Source organism: Pelobates fuscus, chromosome 8 (genome assembly GCF_036172605.1).
Source record: "Pelobates fuscus isolate aPelFus1 chromosome 8, aPelFus1.pri, whole genome shotgun sequence".
Classification (NCBI taxonomy): domain Eukaryota; kingdom Metazoa; phylum Chordata; class Amphibia; order Anura; family Pelobatidae; genus Pelobates; species Pelobates fuscus.
This window is the reverse complement of record NC_086324.1, coordinates 6,048,061-6,064,522: the sequence shown is the minus strand read 5'-3', so window position 1 is coordinate 6,064,522 and position 16,462 is coordinate 6,048,061. Positions and strand designations below refer to the sequence as shown.

General features: G+C 46.1%; 1 protein-coding gene across 1 annotated transcript in view; it reads right to left on the bottom strand.

Annotated features, from left to right (window-relative positions):
* The window catches only part of MYLK (myosin light chain kinase), a 246,733-nt gene extending 231,280 nt beyond the window's left edge, over positions 1-15,453 (bottom strand). Inside the window, exon 1 of the mRNA XM_063429182.1 lies at positions 15,324-15,453. The gene's annotated coding sequence lies outside the window, so the exon portion shown is untranslated. The remainder of the gene's footprint in view (positions 1-15,323) is intronic.
* Positions 15,454-16,462: the final 1,009 nt, after the last annotated feature.

The window sequence follows — 16,462 nt, the reverse complement described above, 5'->3', positions numbered from 1 at the left end:
GGTGTAATGGTTACTATATAACGGCTTACCACGTGGGTTCAATGGCTATTACATAACGGCTAACCACGTGGGTTCAATGGTTATTACATAACGGCTTACCACGTGGTGTAATGGTAATTATATAACGCTTACCACGTGTTGTAATGGTTATTATATAACGGCTTACCACGTGGGTTCTATGGCTATGATATAACGGCTAACCATTACATAATGGGAGTTTTATTGCTGGGGAGCTCTGTGATAGGCTTACACACTGCACATTACTATGAGTTTTATTGCTGTGGAGCTCTGTGATACGTTCATACACACTGCACATTACTGTGCGTTATATAACCATTAGACCCACGTGGTTAGCCGTTATTTAATAGCCATTGAATCCACGTGGTAAGCCGTTAGAAAATAACAATTACGCCACGTGGTAAGCCGTTATATAATAACCATTACACCCACATGATAAGCCGTTATATAATAACCATTACACCACATGGTCAGCCGTTATATAACCATTAGACCCACGTGGTTAGCCGTTATATAATAGCCATAGAACCACGTGGTAAGCCGTTTTATAATAACCATTACACCCACGTGATAAGCCGTTATATAATAACCATTACACCCATGTGATAAGCCGTTTTATAATAACCATTGAACCCACGTGGTTAGCCGTTATGTAATAGTTAGCCGTTATATAATAGCCATAGAACCCACGTGGTAAGCCGTTATATAATAACCATTACAACACATTGCACATTGCTGAGAGTTTTATTAATGTGGAGCTCTGTGATACGCTCACACACTGCACATTACTGGGAGTTTTATTGGGAGTTTTATTGCTGGGGAGCTCTGTGATAGGCTTACACACTGCACATTACTATGAGTTTTATTGCTGTGGAGCTCTGTGATACGTTCATACACACTGCACATTACTGGGAGTTTTATTGCTGCGGAGCTCTGTGATAGGCGGACACTGCACATTACTATGAATCTTATTGCTGGGGAGCTCTGTGATACGTTCATACACTGCACTTTACTAGGAGTTGTATTGCTGTGGAGCTCTGTGATACACCCAATACACTACACATTACTGGGAGTTTTATTAATGTGGAGCTCTGTGATACACTCATACATTTCACGTTACTGGGAGTTTTATTAATGTGGAGCTCTGTGATACACTCATACATTTCACGTTACTGGGAGTTTTATTAATGTGGAGCTCTGTGATACACCCAATACATTTCACGTTACTGGGAGTTTTATTGCTGTGGAGCTCTGTGATACGCTCACACACTGCACATTTAAGGGAGGTTTATTGCTGTGGAGCTCTGTGATATACTCTATGCAGAGACATTGGGCTTCTTATATCTCTCAGTGAGTCTGCAGTCGCCATATAGAATAGAGTGACCTCACAAACTGACCGCTGTGAGTCCAGAGCCGAGTGGCCAAACACGGAGAACGGATTGTAACTCACATCAGGAGTTTCACAGTATTTCCGGAGCTGCATTAATTAAACCGACGGGTTTCTTCATCAAAGTGAGATTTCTAAGTGAATTTCAGGTTTAAGGCCGGATGAATCATGGGTGAGGTAAAGAATATTGGACATTTTAAATTCACTTTGAAAATAACCCTTATTCTGTGTCAATTCCTATCGATAGTCTTCTTGCTTTATGTGCATTTCAATATTTGTTTCCAGCAATTATTATTAATATTTATATATCGCCAACAAGTTCCAGAGTGTGGCACACAGTAACAGAGGGATTGAGGGTCCTGCTCAGTGAGTTTACATGTTAGAGGGAGTGGGGTATAGTGACACAGTAACAGAGGGATTGAGGGCCTGCTCAGTGAGTTTACATGCTAGAGGGAGTGGGGTATAGTGACACAGTAACAGAGGGATTGAGGCCCTGCTCAGTGAGTTTACTTGTTAGAGGGAGTGGGGTATAGTGACACAGTAACAGAGGGATTGAGGGACCTGCTCAGTGAGTTTACATGTTAGAGGGAGTGGGGTATAGTGACACAGTAACAGAGGGATTGAGGGCCCTGCTCAGTGAGTTTACTTGTTAGAGGGAGTGGGGTATAGTGACACAGTAACAGAGGGATTGAGGGCCTGCTCAGTGAGTTTACATGTTAGAGGGAGTGGGGTATAGTGACACAGTAACAGAGGGATTGAGGGCCCTGCTCAGTGAGTTTACATGTTACAGGGAGTGGGGTATAGTGACACAGTAACAGAGGTATTGAGGGCCCTGCTCAGTGCGTTTACATGTTAGAGGGAGTGTGGTATAGTGACACAGTAACAGAGGGATTGAGGGCCTGCTCAGTGAGTTTACATGTTAGAGGGAGTGGGGTATAGTGACACAGTAACAGAGGGATTGAGGGCCCTGCTCAGTGCGTTTACATGTTAGAGAGAGTGGGGTATAGTGACACAGTAACAGAGGGATTGAGTGCCTGCTCAGTGAGCTTATATGTTAGAGGGAGTGGGGTATAGTGACATAGTAACAGAGGGATTGAGGCCCTGCTCAGTGAGTTTACATGTTAGAGGGAGTGGGGTATAGTGACACAGTAACAGAGGGATTGAGGGCCCTGCTCAGTGAGCTTACATGTTACAGGGAGTGGGGTATAGTGACACAGTAACAGAGGGATTGAGGGCCTGCTCAGTGAGTTTACATGTTACAGGGAGTGGGGTATAGTGACACAGTAACAGAGGGATTGAGGGCCCTGCTCAGTGCGTTTACATGTTAGAGAGAGTGGGGTATAGTGACACAGTAACAGAGGGTTTGAGGGCCTGCTCAGTGAGGTTACATGTTAGAGGGAGTGGGGTATAGTGACACAGTAACAGAGGGATTGAGGGCCTGCTCAGTGAGTTTACATGTTAGAGGGAGTGGGGTATAGTGACACAGTAACAGAGGGATTGAGGGCCTGCTCAGTGAATTTACATGCTAGAGGGAGTGGGGTATAGTGACACAGTAACAGAGGGATTGAGGCCCTGCTCAGTGAGTTTACTTGTTAGAGGGAGTGGGGTATAGTGACACAGTAACAGAGGGATTGAGGGCCTGCTCAGTGAGTTTACATGTTAGAGGGAGTGGGGTATAGTGACACAGTAACAGAGGGATTGAGGGCCCTGCTCAGTGAGTTTACATGTTACAGGGAGTGGGGTATAGTGACACAGTAACAGAGGGATTGAGGGCCCTGCTCAGTGCATTTACATGTTAGAGGGAGTGGGGTATAGTGACAGTAACAGAGGGATTGAGGGCCTGCTCAGTGAGTTTACATGTTAGAGGGAGTGGGGTATAGTGGCACAGTAACAGAGGGATTGAGGGCCTGCTCAGTGAATTTACATGCTAGAGGGAGTGGGGTATAGTGACACAGTAACAGAGGGATTGAGGCCCTGCTCAGTGAGTTTACATGTTAGAGGGAGTGGGGTATAGTGACACAGTAACAGAGGGATTGAGGCCCTGCTCAGTGAGTTTACATGTTAGAGGGAGTGGGGTATAGTGACACAGTAACAGAGGGATTGAGGGCCTGCTCAGTGAGCTTATATGTTAGAGGGAGTGGGGTATAGTGACACAGTAACAGAGGGATTAGGGGCCCTGCTCAGTGAGTTTACATGTTAGAGAGAGTGGGGTATAGTGACACAGTAACAGAGGGATTGAGGCCCTGCTCAGTGAGTTTACATGTTAGAGGGAGTGGGGTATAGTGACACAGTAACAGAGGGATTGAGGGCCTGCTCAGTGAGCTTATATGTTAGAGGGAGTGGGGTATAGTGACATAGTAACAGAGGGATTGAGGCCCTGCTCAGTGAGTTTACATGTTAGAGGGAGTGGGGTATAGTGACACAGTAACAGAGGGATTGAGGGCCTGCTCAGTGAGTTTACATGTTAGAGGGAGTGGGGTATAGTGACACAGTAACAGAGGGATTGAGCCCTGCTCAGTGAGTTTACATGTTAGAGAGAGTGGGGTATAGTGACACAGTAACAGAGGGATTGAGGCCCTGCTCAGTGAGTTTACATGTTAGAGGGAGTGGGGTATAGTGACACAGTAACAGAGGGATTGAGGCCCTGCTCAGTGAGTTTACATGTTAGAGGGAGTGGGGTATAGTGACACAGTAACAGAGGGATTGAGGGCCTGCTCAGTGAGCTTATATGTTAGAGGGAGTGGGGTATAGTGACACAGTAACAGAGGGATTGAGGGCCCTGCTCAGTGAGTTTACATGTTACAGGGAGTGGGGTATAGTGACACAGTAACAGAGGGCTTGAGGGCCCTGCTCAGTGAGCTTACATGTTAGAGGGAGTGGGGTATAGTGACACAGTAACAGAGGGATTGAGGCCCTGCTCAGTTATGTTACATGCTAGAGGGAGTGGGGTATAGTGACACAGTAACAGAGGGATTGAGGTCCTGCTCAGTGAGTTTACATGTTAGAGGGAGTGGGGTATAGTGACACAGTAACAGAGGGAGTGAGGGCCCTGCTCAGTGAGCTAACATGCTAAAGGGAGTGGGGTATAGTGACACAAAAGGTAAGGGTAGGGTAGAAACATAGGTCGCCAAGATAGTGTTCACTGGTTTCACGGTGGGTTTAGTGGTTTGTTTTTTATGACAGTTCCAACGGTTTAATTGATATGATTATTGATACCAATACTGGTTTTGTCCATTATTTTGCTTAGTCCCGTAATATGAGACCTTTCCTTTTCAGTGGATTTAGCGGTAATGACAATGCAGAAGGTGACTTTGGGCGTCACACGCTGTGTTCTCCAAACAATACACCTCTATTCCTTTAAGCAAGTCCCAGAATTGATGGACAATGGCCATTCAGACAACTGGGACAAAAGTCACCTGTAGATCTAACGGACCCTCAATCTTTGGATTAAATGTGCATATTATTCATTTACTTTAATTTCTTTTGTAATGGAATCAATATTCCAGTAACAGTTCTATATTATTCTGTAAAATAAATACACACAATTTGATTGAGATTGTGGGTTCAGACAGTGGGGAGCATTGAGTGGAGTTCGTGGGTTCATACATGAGGAGAAGGTTAGACACAATGTGACAAAATGTGGGGTTCAGCAGACCTCACACATGGTGATGGTATTTGGTCCATGTATTTCCTAATTTGACTTATTTTTGGATGAAGATTGTCAAGCGAGGTAGAAAATTGAAAATTGCTTTTGAAGAGCCGGAAGAGATGAAGGAATGTGTTTATTTCTGTGTTCATTGTACCTTTTGTTCTGCTCTGACAATTACACAACAATAGCCACAAACCAAGATTTACGCAACGCATAGAATTCCTGCGTTTAGCTAGGAGGAGAGATACACGCTGCCAGCAGTGATTTTATTTCAGGAATATTAGGTGTTTAACTATTTAAACTCTGAAGCACTACACAGTGTTTTGCTTTACTCGTACTCATGGTACTCGGGAATGGCCAACTGGTCTTCGGTGCGGTGAACTGCGATCCCCGGGATCATGTAGGGTGCGTTCTACGCCAGATACATTGTTTCAGGATCTCCATCCATTGGATTCTCAGAGAGTAATTTGTCTATTGGAACTGATGTGAAATAGCCATTATAACCCCTTTTCTGCCCTAGATACAGAATTTACGTCTAAACACACACAGCTTATATGAAGTTAAATAAGGTCACAGGAAATTGTCCAAATTGCTTTTGTCCCGAGATGAAAGTCCCTGAATTTGAAATGGTTAAACGTCACAATGGAATCTGATTGTGGAGAAGAATGCCATCTAAAATGAAACGATATTGTATTGGACATGTAAGTGCATGCTGGGATGGGAAGGGCGCGAGATCAGGGAGTTTACATAGTAAATAACAATTCACATTAAGACCGTCTCAGGTTGACTTGGAGACGGTGGTGTTTTGCATTTTTTGGAGGGTTTGGAAGGCTTTCACAATTCTTCTATTTTGGATTCAGAACGTGTGTTTTCAATTAGCGATCGCTAGCTGGACATGCGCGGCTCGCAGAGTTTATTTTTGGCTCTGCACCTGCACACAGCGGACAGAAGCTACAGGTCAGAATCGGGGGGCTGCGATGGTTTCTGGGGACTCTTTGAGCAGGAGACACATAGGGGACTCCACGTATTGCTCTGTGACACGTGGTATAGTATCAATCATGGCGAATCCCATTCATTCTTTAATGAAGTTCGGCCTCTCTGATGAACTGATAATAAAATAACGAGTTTGTGGGTGATGAATCGGACAGTGACGATTCACAGCAGTCAAGTTAAACCAATGTAACCAAGTTAAACATTATTGCACTACAATTCTCATCATCCTCAGCACAGCATACAAGAGTCGTTATGTGAAATTGCACAAGTCACAATAACCCCCCGACAATGGCTGCAGGGAATTATGGGACTAACAGATGGCGACGGCTACTCCAAGAAAAATCCTTTCTCTGGCTACTAAAAAATGTAATTCTTGATTAAAATTGTATTGAAAACCGTATTCTGGGTACGAGCTGTGAGGATCTGATATATCAAGAAGTGCAAGAATGACTGCGGTTTATGTGCCTTTTATTCCATAGCAAATAATAATATTCATATTAATCTGTACTGTCAGTAACGCACACAATACACAGTGACAAGCACAACAAGCAATGACACACACACAGCAGAAGACATACATGGAAGAGTGACCAACACAACTTATGCAGTGATATCACCCTCCTGTACCCCCCCCCCCCCCCCACACACACACACATTGGGGCAGTATCAGCCTCCTCAACCCCCCCTCCCTCCTACACACATTGGGGCAATATTACCCTCCTAACTCGCACCACCAAGAAAGGGGTCAGTATCAGCCTCTTTAACCTCCCTGCCCCCCTACACATTGGGGCAGTATCACCCTCCTAACCCCCCCCTCCCAAGCATGGAGTCAGTTTTAACTCTCTCTCTCCTCGATTATTAGAAAGTTATAGGTCCATAGACACCCGTTAAACTGTCAGTCTACAGACAAAGCCCACTAATTATTCTTTCCACGTTATCACCCGGTTTAGTAAATAAGCCTCTAAGTAATGTTATTCTGGAAATGTTATAAACCCATATCAGGAAAGACAACTGTATCCACTGAGTAATGGTATAATGGCATGTAAAAATAAACATCTGTGAGAAGGGGTAAAGACAGCTCTTTAGAGTATATTTTTCTTTAATTACACGCCAACATCTGGTTCTGTCTAGAAGTAAAAAGGGAAAAAATTATTGAGTAATGCTCAAAGGCGGAGGCGATAAGAAATGCCACCAACGCCTATTCTATGCGGGTGGCATTGAGGCAACCCTAAATCCGAGGCAACTGGCCGAACATTTATCCCAATTAGCGCTTTCTGCTCATTATCCATGCCCTAGTTACACAGAGTGCCCCAGTTGCACAGAGTACCCCAGACTGAGTTACAGAGAGTACCCCAGTTGCACAGAGTGCCCGAGACCCAGTTACACAGAGTACCCCAGTTACACAGAGTGCCTGAGACCCAGTTACACAGAGAGCCCCAGTTACACAGAGAGCCCCAGTTACACAGAGAGCCCCAGTTACACAGTGTACCCCTGTTACACAGAGTGCCCCAGTTACACAGAGTGCCCCAGTTACACAGAGTACCCCAGTTACACAGAGTACCCCAGTTACACAGAGTGCCTGAGACCCAGTTACACAGAGTGCCCCAGTTATACAGAGAGCCCCAGTTACACAGAGTGCCTGAGACCCAGTTACACAGAGTGCCCCAGTTACACAGAGTGCCCCAGTTACACAGAGTGCCTGAGACCCAGTTACACAGAGTGCCCCAGTTATACAGAGAGCCCCAGTTACACAGAGTGCCTGAGACCCAGTTACACAGAGTGCCCCAGTTACACAGAGTACCCCAGTTACACAGAGTGCCCCAGTTACACAGAGTGCCCCAGACCCAGTTACACCAAGTACCCCAGTTACAGAGTGCCCCAGTTACACAGAGTGCCCCAGTTACACAGAGTGCCCCAGTTACACAGAGAGCCCCAGTTACACAGAGAGCCCCAGTTACACAGAGTGCCCCAGACCTAGTTACACCAAGTACCCCAGTTACAGAGTGCCCCATACCCAGTTACACAGAGTGCTCCAGTTACACAGAGTGCCCCAGACCCAGTTACACAGAGTGCCCCAGACCCAGTTACACAGAGTGCCCCAGTTACAGAGTGCCCCAGACCTAGTTACACCAAGTACCCCAGTTACAGAGTGCCCCATACCCAGTTACACAGAGTGCCCCAGTTACACAGAGTGCCCCAGACCTAGTTACACCGAGTCACACAGAGTACCCCCGTTACACAGAGTGCCCCAGTTACACAGAGTGCCCCAGACCTAGTTACACCGAGTCACACAGAGTACCCCCGTTACACAGAGTGCCCCAGTTACACAGAGAGCCCCAGTTACACAGAGTGCCTGAGACCCAGTTACACAGAGAGCCCCAGTTACACAAAGTGCCTGAGACCCAGTTACACAGAGTGCCTGAGACCCAGTTACACAGAGTGCCCCAGTTACACAGAGTGCCTGAGACCCAGTTACACAGAGTGCCCCAGTTACACAGAGTGCCCCAGTTATACAGAGAGCCCCAGTTACACAGAGTGCCCCAGTTACACAGAGTGCCCCAGTTACACAGAGTGCCTGAGACCCAGTTACACAGAGTGCCCCAGTTACACAGAGTGCCCCAGTTACACAGAGTGCCCCAGTTACACAGAGTGCCTGAGACCCAGTTACACAGAGTGCCCCAGTTACACAGAGTGCCCCAGTTACACAGAGTGCCTGAGACCCAGTTACACAGAGTGCCCCAGTTACACAGAGTGCCCCAGTTACACAGAGTGCCTGAGACCCAGTTACACAGAGTACCCCAGTTACACAGAGTGCCCCAGTTACACAGAGTGCCTGAGACCCAGTTACACAGAGTGCCCCAGTTACACAGAGTGCCCCAGTTACACAGAGTGCCTGAGACCCAGTTACACAGAGTGCCCCAGTTACACAGAGTGCCCCAGTTACACAGAGTGCCCCAGTTACACCGAGTGCCTGAGACCCAGTTATACAGAGAGCCCCAGTTACACAGAGTGCCCCAGTTACACAGAGTGCCTGAGACCCAGTTACACAGAGTACCCCAGTTACACAGAGTGCCCCAGTTACACAGAGTGCCCCAGTTACACAGAGTGCCTGAGACCCAGTTACACAGAGTGCCCCAGTTACACAGAGTGCCCCAGTTACACAGAGTGCCTGAGACCCAGTTACACAGAGTGCCCCAGTTACACAGAGTGCCCCAGTTACACAGAGTGCCTGAGACCCAGTTACACAGAGTGCCCCAGTTACACAGAGTGCCCCAGTTACACAGAGTGCCTGAGACCCAGTTATACAGAGAGCCCCAGTTACACAGAGTGCCCCAGTTACACAGAGTGCCTGAGACCCAGTTATACAGAGAGCCCCAGTTACACAGAGTGCCCCAGTTACACAGAGTGCCTGAGACCCAGTTACACAGAGTGCCCCAGTTACACAGAGTGCCCCAGTTACACAGAGTGCCTGAGACCCAGTTACACAGAGTGCCCCAGTTACACAGAGTGCCTGAGACCCAGTTACACAGAGTACCCCAGTTACACAGAGTGCCTGAGACCCAGTTACACAGAGTGCCCCAGTTACACAGAGTGCCTGAGACCCAGTTACACAGAGTGCCCCAGTTACACAGAGTGCCCCAGTTACACAGAGTGCCCCAGTTACACAGAGAGACCCAGTTACACAGAGTGCCCCAGTTACACAGAGTGCCCCAGACCTAGTTACACCGAGTCACACAGAGTACCCCCGTTACACAGAGTGCCCCAGTTACACAGAGTGCCCCAGACCTAGTTACACCGAGTCACACAGAGTACCCCCGTTACACAGAGTGCCCCAGTTACACAGAGAGCCCCAGTTACACAAAGTGCCTGAGACCCAGTTACACAGAGTGCCTGAGACCCAGTTACACAGAGTGCCCCAGTTACACAGAGTGCCTGAGACCCAGTTACACATAGTGCCTGAGACCCAGTTACACATAGTGCCTGAGACCCAGTTACACAGAGTGCCCCAGTTACACAGAGTGCCCCAGTTACACAGAGTGCCCCAGTTACACAGAGTGCCCCAGTTACACAGAGTGCCTGAGACCCAGTTACACAGAGTGCCCCAGTTACACAGAGTGCCCCAGTTACACAGAGTGCCTGAGACCCAGTTACACAGAGTGCCCCAGTTACACAGAGTGCCCCAGTTACACAGAGTGCCTGAGACCCAGTTACACAGAGTGCCCCAGTTACACAGAGTGCCCCAGTTACACAGAGTGCCTGAGACCCAGTTACACAGAGTACCCCAGTTACACAGAGTGCCCCAGTTACACAGAGTGCCTGAGACCCAGTTACACAGAGTGCCCCAGTTACACAGAGTGCCCCAGTTACACAGAGTGCCTGAGACCCAGTTACACAGAGTGCCCCAGTTACACAGAGTGCCCCAGTTACACAGAGTGCCCCAGTTACACAGAGTGCCTGAGACCCAGTTACACAGAGTGCCCCAGTTACAGAGTGCCCCAGACCCAGTTACACCAAGTACCCTAGTTACAGAGTGACCCAGGCCCAGTTATACCGAGTGCCCCAGACAAAGTTACTCAGAGTGCCCGACTGCTCTGCCCAAGTATGGGGGAAAGTATGGGGGAAAGTATGGGGGAAAGATTAAAAAAAAAAAAACAAACAGATAATAAACAGATATCAGAGCTGAAATAAACTGTCTGGCTCTAGTTTTCTATGTTAAACTGTGCTGTTTCCTTGTTAATGTGCATAATTCCCAGGTTCATGGATAGCCCCCTTCCTGCCCCCCTACGTACAAGGTATTTGGGACAATGTCCTGTTGTGCTGGTTTGGCAGGTGAGGAGTTTCAGTGTCACAGGTGACGTTCCTGGGAGCCAGGGTTCAATAAACTGATTGTCACCTCTGTTCAAACACAAAACAGGTCAATGCCTTATACAGCACTGAATGACCTCATTTCCCATTAACCCTCTCCCTGCCACAGACACAGTTTGGGGGAAATACTTCCTAGATTAGTAAATAAGGTGTACTTATAAAAAGAGGCCATTAATGTAAATGAACACACCCTAAATTAATGTAAAATGACCTATACAACATGTGTTTTCATTTAATGTTTATTACCTATAATATTACTCGCGCCCTAATCTACTCTATAATATTATATGCGCTCTAATTGGAAAACAATTACCTATAATAATGCATACGCCCTAATTTAATGTTAATTAATTACCTCTAATAATATTACGAGCGCCCTAATCTATAATATTGCAGACGTTCTAATATAAATGAATTAGGTATTCTGAGAATTTTATACAAAATCGATGCTGATATAAAAGTTTAAATATCCGATGGCTTGTAGCTCTATTGTACCATAAGAATGATTTCTGATTATTGCTGAAATAATTGAAGAAAAAATAAAAAAAAAAATCAACAAACAAGAAGAGAAAATATCCGTCCGACTCATTTCCCCTGCTGTCAGTTTATCTCTGACGCCATCTCACAGCAGCAAAGCCGAGACTTATCACCAGCGCGCAGGACAGCCTCTATCGCGGCTGCAGTCATTATGGTAGAATTGGAGGCCCAGCGAGGGCAGACTGACGGCCGTGTGGGGGAAATAGATACTGGGTCGGATTCCTTATCAAATCTCCACGAGTTGCTAGATTTGGCGATTTCTGGATTTTAAAATGTAATCGCTATATTAGGACAGCTATACGTTAGTATCCCGTGCACACGGTGCATTGTATATTTCTCTGGATACTGTGAATGTAAGTGGGGTTAGGACCCATTGGAATCTACTGAAGAGTAACATTTCTCCCTAAAATGGCAGAAAAATGAAAATATAGGGAAAAGTTAAATATATCTCATCTGGAGAAGTAACCGTGCAGATCCTTCAAGCGCAACACAGATCCGTATAATTAGATCTCAGTGTATTTTATTTAAAAGCAAATTAAACTTCATCTAACCTTGTGAATAAATGCAAACAAGTGCACTAGCTCTAAATAATACACAACATTAAATAAAAACCAAACAGCTTTTTGTTTATATAGGGGACTCACTAAATATTGAACAATAAAGGCAAACTACGCTAAATTAAAACCTTGTACTATGGGGCTGGGCCTTACAGCCAACATGGCCGGACATGTCCTCATGTAGCTCCTGCAAACTGGTGCTAGTTTAGACTCAAGACTGTTCAAAGCCCTCTACAAACTGAACAGTACTTAACCCAAACTGGCTCAATCGCGAGCGGGTCTCATCTGGTCCTAATTCAGGACACGTGACATACCGGCCACAAAATCCAACATTGCAACCTGGTGCAGCTGAGGGCCCACGACGGGCGGAGAGAAGCAGACAATCTCCCGACTGGGGTCACAAGTCTCCAGGTGATACTAATAAGCCCCGGTCATCCCCCCCCTGTCCCCACCCCTTTGGACCGGCGTGAGATATCCCGGTCCCTGCTGGGAAACCTTACCACCCTGCCACAGTAATCCCAGAGCCTGAAGACCCTGAGACAGTGTGGTGAACCTAAAATGGCTCTGGACACACTGTCAGACTAAGCGGATCCTGAAAGCTGGGACTGGAAAAAAGATTTGTGGCGAAATTTGACGAAATATGCCAGAGGTTCTGGAGTCAAATAAGCAATCAATCGTACACCATTAGCCCGCTAGACACACCGCAAGCTGGGGACACTGTGCTGGCCTGCGCTGGGGGCCCATGGAGAGACACATCCCCCCACTGCCATCCACATACCCGGAGGGCTCTTCATGTTAAGGAGCTCCTGTGGGCTTGTGTTCCTGTCACCAGGAGTGAGCGGATCCCTGGCCCTCACCAAGGCCTGCTTAAAGGAGGGCAGAAGATCCTGGTGCTGCATGTAAAGCAGCTAACTCTTCCGAATTCGGAGGGGACAAGTGGCAATCCTCACACCTGCCGTGGACTGCAATTCTGGTTTTGTTTCTTTTTGTATTGTTTTTCTAGTGCTTCCTACAGCTTAGGGAACTCTCTCTATAGGACGCTCAAAAAATATAAAAAAAACGTACACCAAGTAACCAGCATTAAAAAAAAGAATGCTAATTAATTAAAATATCAATATATCGTTTATAACACAGACAGAGCCCAGCCGGACGCAGTTCTGATGACAGCAGGGAAGGAAGAACTGTCACTCAAAACAAGAGAACTAAAAGCAGCTACAAATGGGAAGAAATGTACAAACAATGTAACACAAAACAAACCTTGCCAGCGTCGAAAATGAATTCACAGCTGAGCTGAGCGTGTGTTAACCACAAATAAACACAACAAGTAAAATGTGAGAGGAAAAACAATCCGGCGATATATCACGCTGAATGGTATAAAAAGATCAGGACTGGCATCTCAAAATCCACAAACATTGCATTAAATGCACCGCTAGACCAACACCCACATTAAATGCACCGCGAGATCCTAATACCCGCATTAAATGCACCGCGAGATCCTAATACCCGCATTAAATGCACAGCGAGATCCTAATACCCGCATTAAATGCACAGCGAGATCCTAATACCCGCATTAAATGCACAGCGAGATCCTAATACCCGCATTTAATGCACGGCGAGATCCTAATACCCGCATTAAATGCACAGCGAGATCCTAATACCCGCATTAAATGCACAGCGAGATCCTAATACCCGCATTTAATGCACGGCGAGATCCTAATACCCGCATTAAATGCACAGCGAGATCCTAATACCCGCATTTAATGCACAGCGAGATCCTAATACCCGCATTTAATGCATAGCGAGATCCTAATATCTGCATTTAGTGCATAGCGAGATCCCAATACCTGCATTTAATGCATAGCGAGATCCCAACACCCGCATATAATGCATAGCTAGATCCCCATACCTGCATTTAATGCACAGCGAGATCCTAATACCGGTGTTTAATGCACGGTGATATAGTGAGGTATAATGCACTAACACCCACATTTAATGCATAGCGAGATCCCAATACCCGCACATGCTGTATTGAATAATAAAAAACACACTAGACTCCAATAAACGATTGCCATAAGGTTTCTTAGGGTTTAAGAGCAAATAACTACATTAACAACGTATCAAACCAAAAAACGTAATAGCTAATCAGCTAAAAAACTGATTGACTTAACCAAAATTATTATTACAGTATGCACAGAGCGCGCTGTGAATATAAAGCACTTTATATCAATAACTTGAAGTACTGCGACACAAACACTGACAACGTTGTCTTAAAGACACAGCACACCATTTAGCTATTCACAAACACAGCCCTATATACACTGAGAATGTGCGCCTGCTCTGCGCCTCGTGTCGTTACTATCCAACAGGGCGCCTACTTTCACATGGCAACTGCAGAAACAGTCAAATTTAACAACAGCTTGAATTTAACCCTTACACTACTTGGCCACAGCCTCAATGCATACATTGCTCATTGTATTACATCACATGCATTAATTACTGCACTGACACCCTCAATGAATGCACCACTTACTGCACTGACACCCAGAATGCACCACTTGCTGCACTGACACACACACTGAATGCACCACTTGCTGCACTGACACCCAGAATGCACCACTTACTGCACCCACACCCAGAATGCACCACTTACTGCACTGACACACACACTGAATGCACCACTTGCTGCACTGGCACCCAGAATGCACCACTTACTGCACTGACACCCAGAATGCACCACTTACTGCACTAACACCCACACTGAATGCACCACTTACTGCACTGACACCCACACTGAATGCACCACTTACTGCACTGACACCCACACTGAATGCACCACTTGCTGCACTGGCACCCAGAATGCACCACTTACTGCACTGACACACACACTGAATGCACCACTTGCTGCACTGACACACACACTGAATGCACCAATTACTGCACCCACACCCAGAATGCACCACTTACTGCACTGACACCCACACTGAATGCACCACTTACTGCACTGACACACACACTGAATGCACCACTTACTGCACTGACACCCTCAATTCACCACTTATTGCACTGACACACTGAATGCACCACTTACTGCACTGACACCCACACTGAATGCACCACTTACTGCACTGACACCCACACTGAATGCACCACTTACTGCACTGACACCCACACTGAATGCACCACTTACTGCACTGACACCCACACTGAATGCACCACTTACTGCACTGACACCCTCAATGCACCACTTACTGCACTCACACCCACACTGAATGCACCTGCCCCACTCAGGAATGAGTCTACTATCAGCTCCACTTACCTGAGTCACTCCATCCTGACTGGTGATCTATGCTTCAGTCTCACTCCATTTGCAGAATCCTTCCTCCTCACTCACTCTGCTCACTCACTGAGGCTGAGCTGATACTCTCAGTCAGTGACCTGTGGAATGAGAGTGAAGTTTGGGAGTGAAAGTTCTTTAAAAGCACCTCATAGACCCTCCTCCATTACCCACCCCACCCAGGGTCCCTGCCAGGTCGTCAGTCTCAGGATGGCTGTGAGCTCCCTGTCTGACACAGACTGCAAACAAACAACAACAGAAACCTTCACACAGACAGAGAGAGCTGGGAGGGAGAGCTCTGTGTCGCTCACACAATGGGTCACCATGTCACACAATATTAATCATGTCACTAACTGTGTTACCATGTTACACAATGTATCACCATGTCACACAATATATAATCATGTCACTAACTGTGTCACCATGTCACTGATTGTATCACCATGTCACACAATATTAATCATGTCACTAACTGTGTCACCATGTCACTGATTGTATCACCATGTCACACAATATTAATCATGTCACTAACTGTGTCACCATGTCACTGATTGTATCACCATGTCACACAATATTAATCATGTCACTAACTGTGTCACCATGTCACTGATTGTATCACCATGTCACACAATATTAATCATGTCACTAACTGTATCACCATGTCACTGATTGTATCACCAAGTCACACAATATTAATCATGTCACTAACTGTGTCACCATGTCACTGATTGTATCACCATGTCACACAATATTAATCATGTCACTAACTGTGTTACCATGTTACACAATGTATCACCATGTCACACAATATTAATCATGTCACTAACTGTGTTACCATGTTACACAATGTATCACCGTGTCACACAATATATAATCATGTCACTAACTGTGTTACCATGTCACTGATTGTATCACCATGTCACACAATATTAATCATGTCACTAACTGTGTCACCATGTCACTGATTGTATCACCGTGTCACACAATATTAATCATGTCACTAACTGTATCACCATGTTACACAATGTATCACCATGTCACTGATTGTATCACCATGTCACTGATTGTATCACCATGTCACACAATATTAATCATGTCACTAACTGTGTTACCATGTTGTC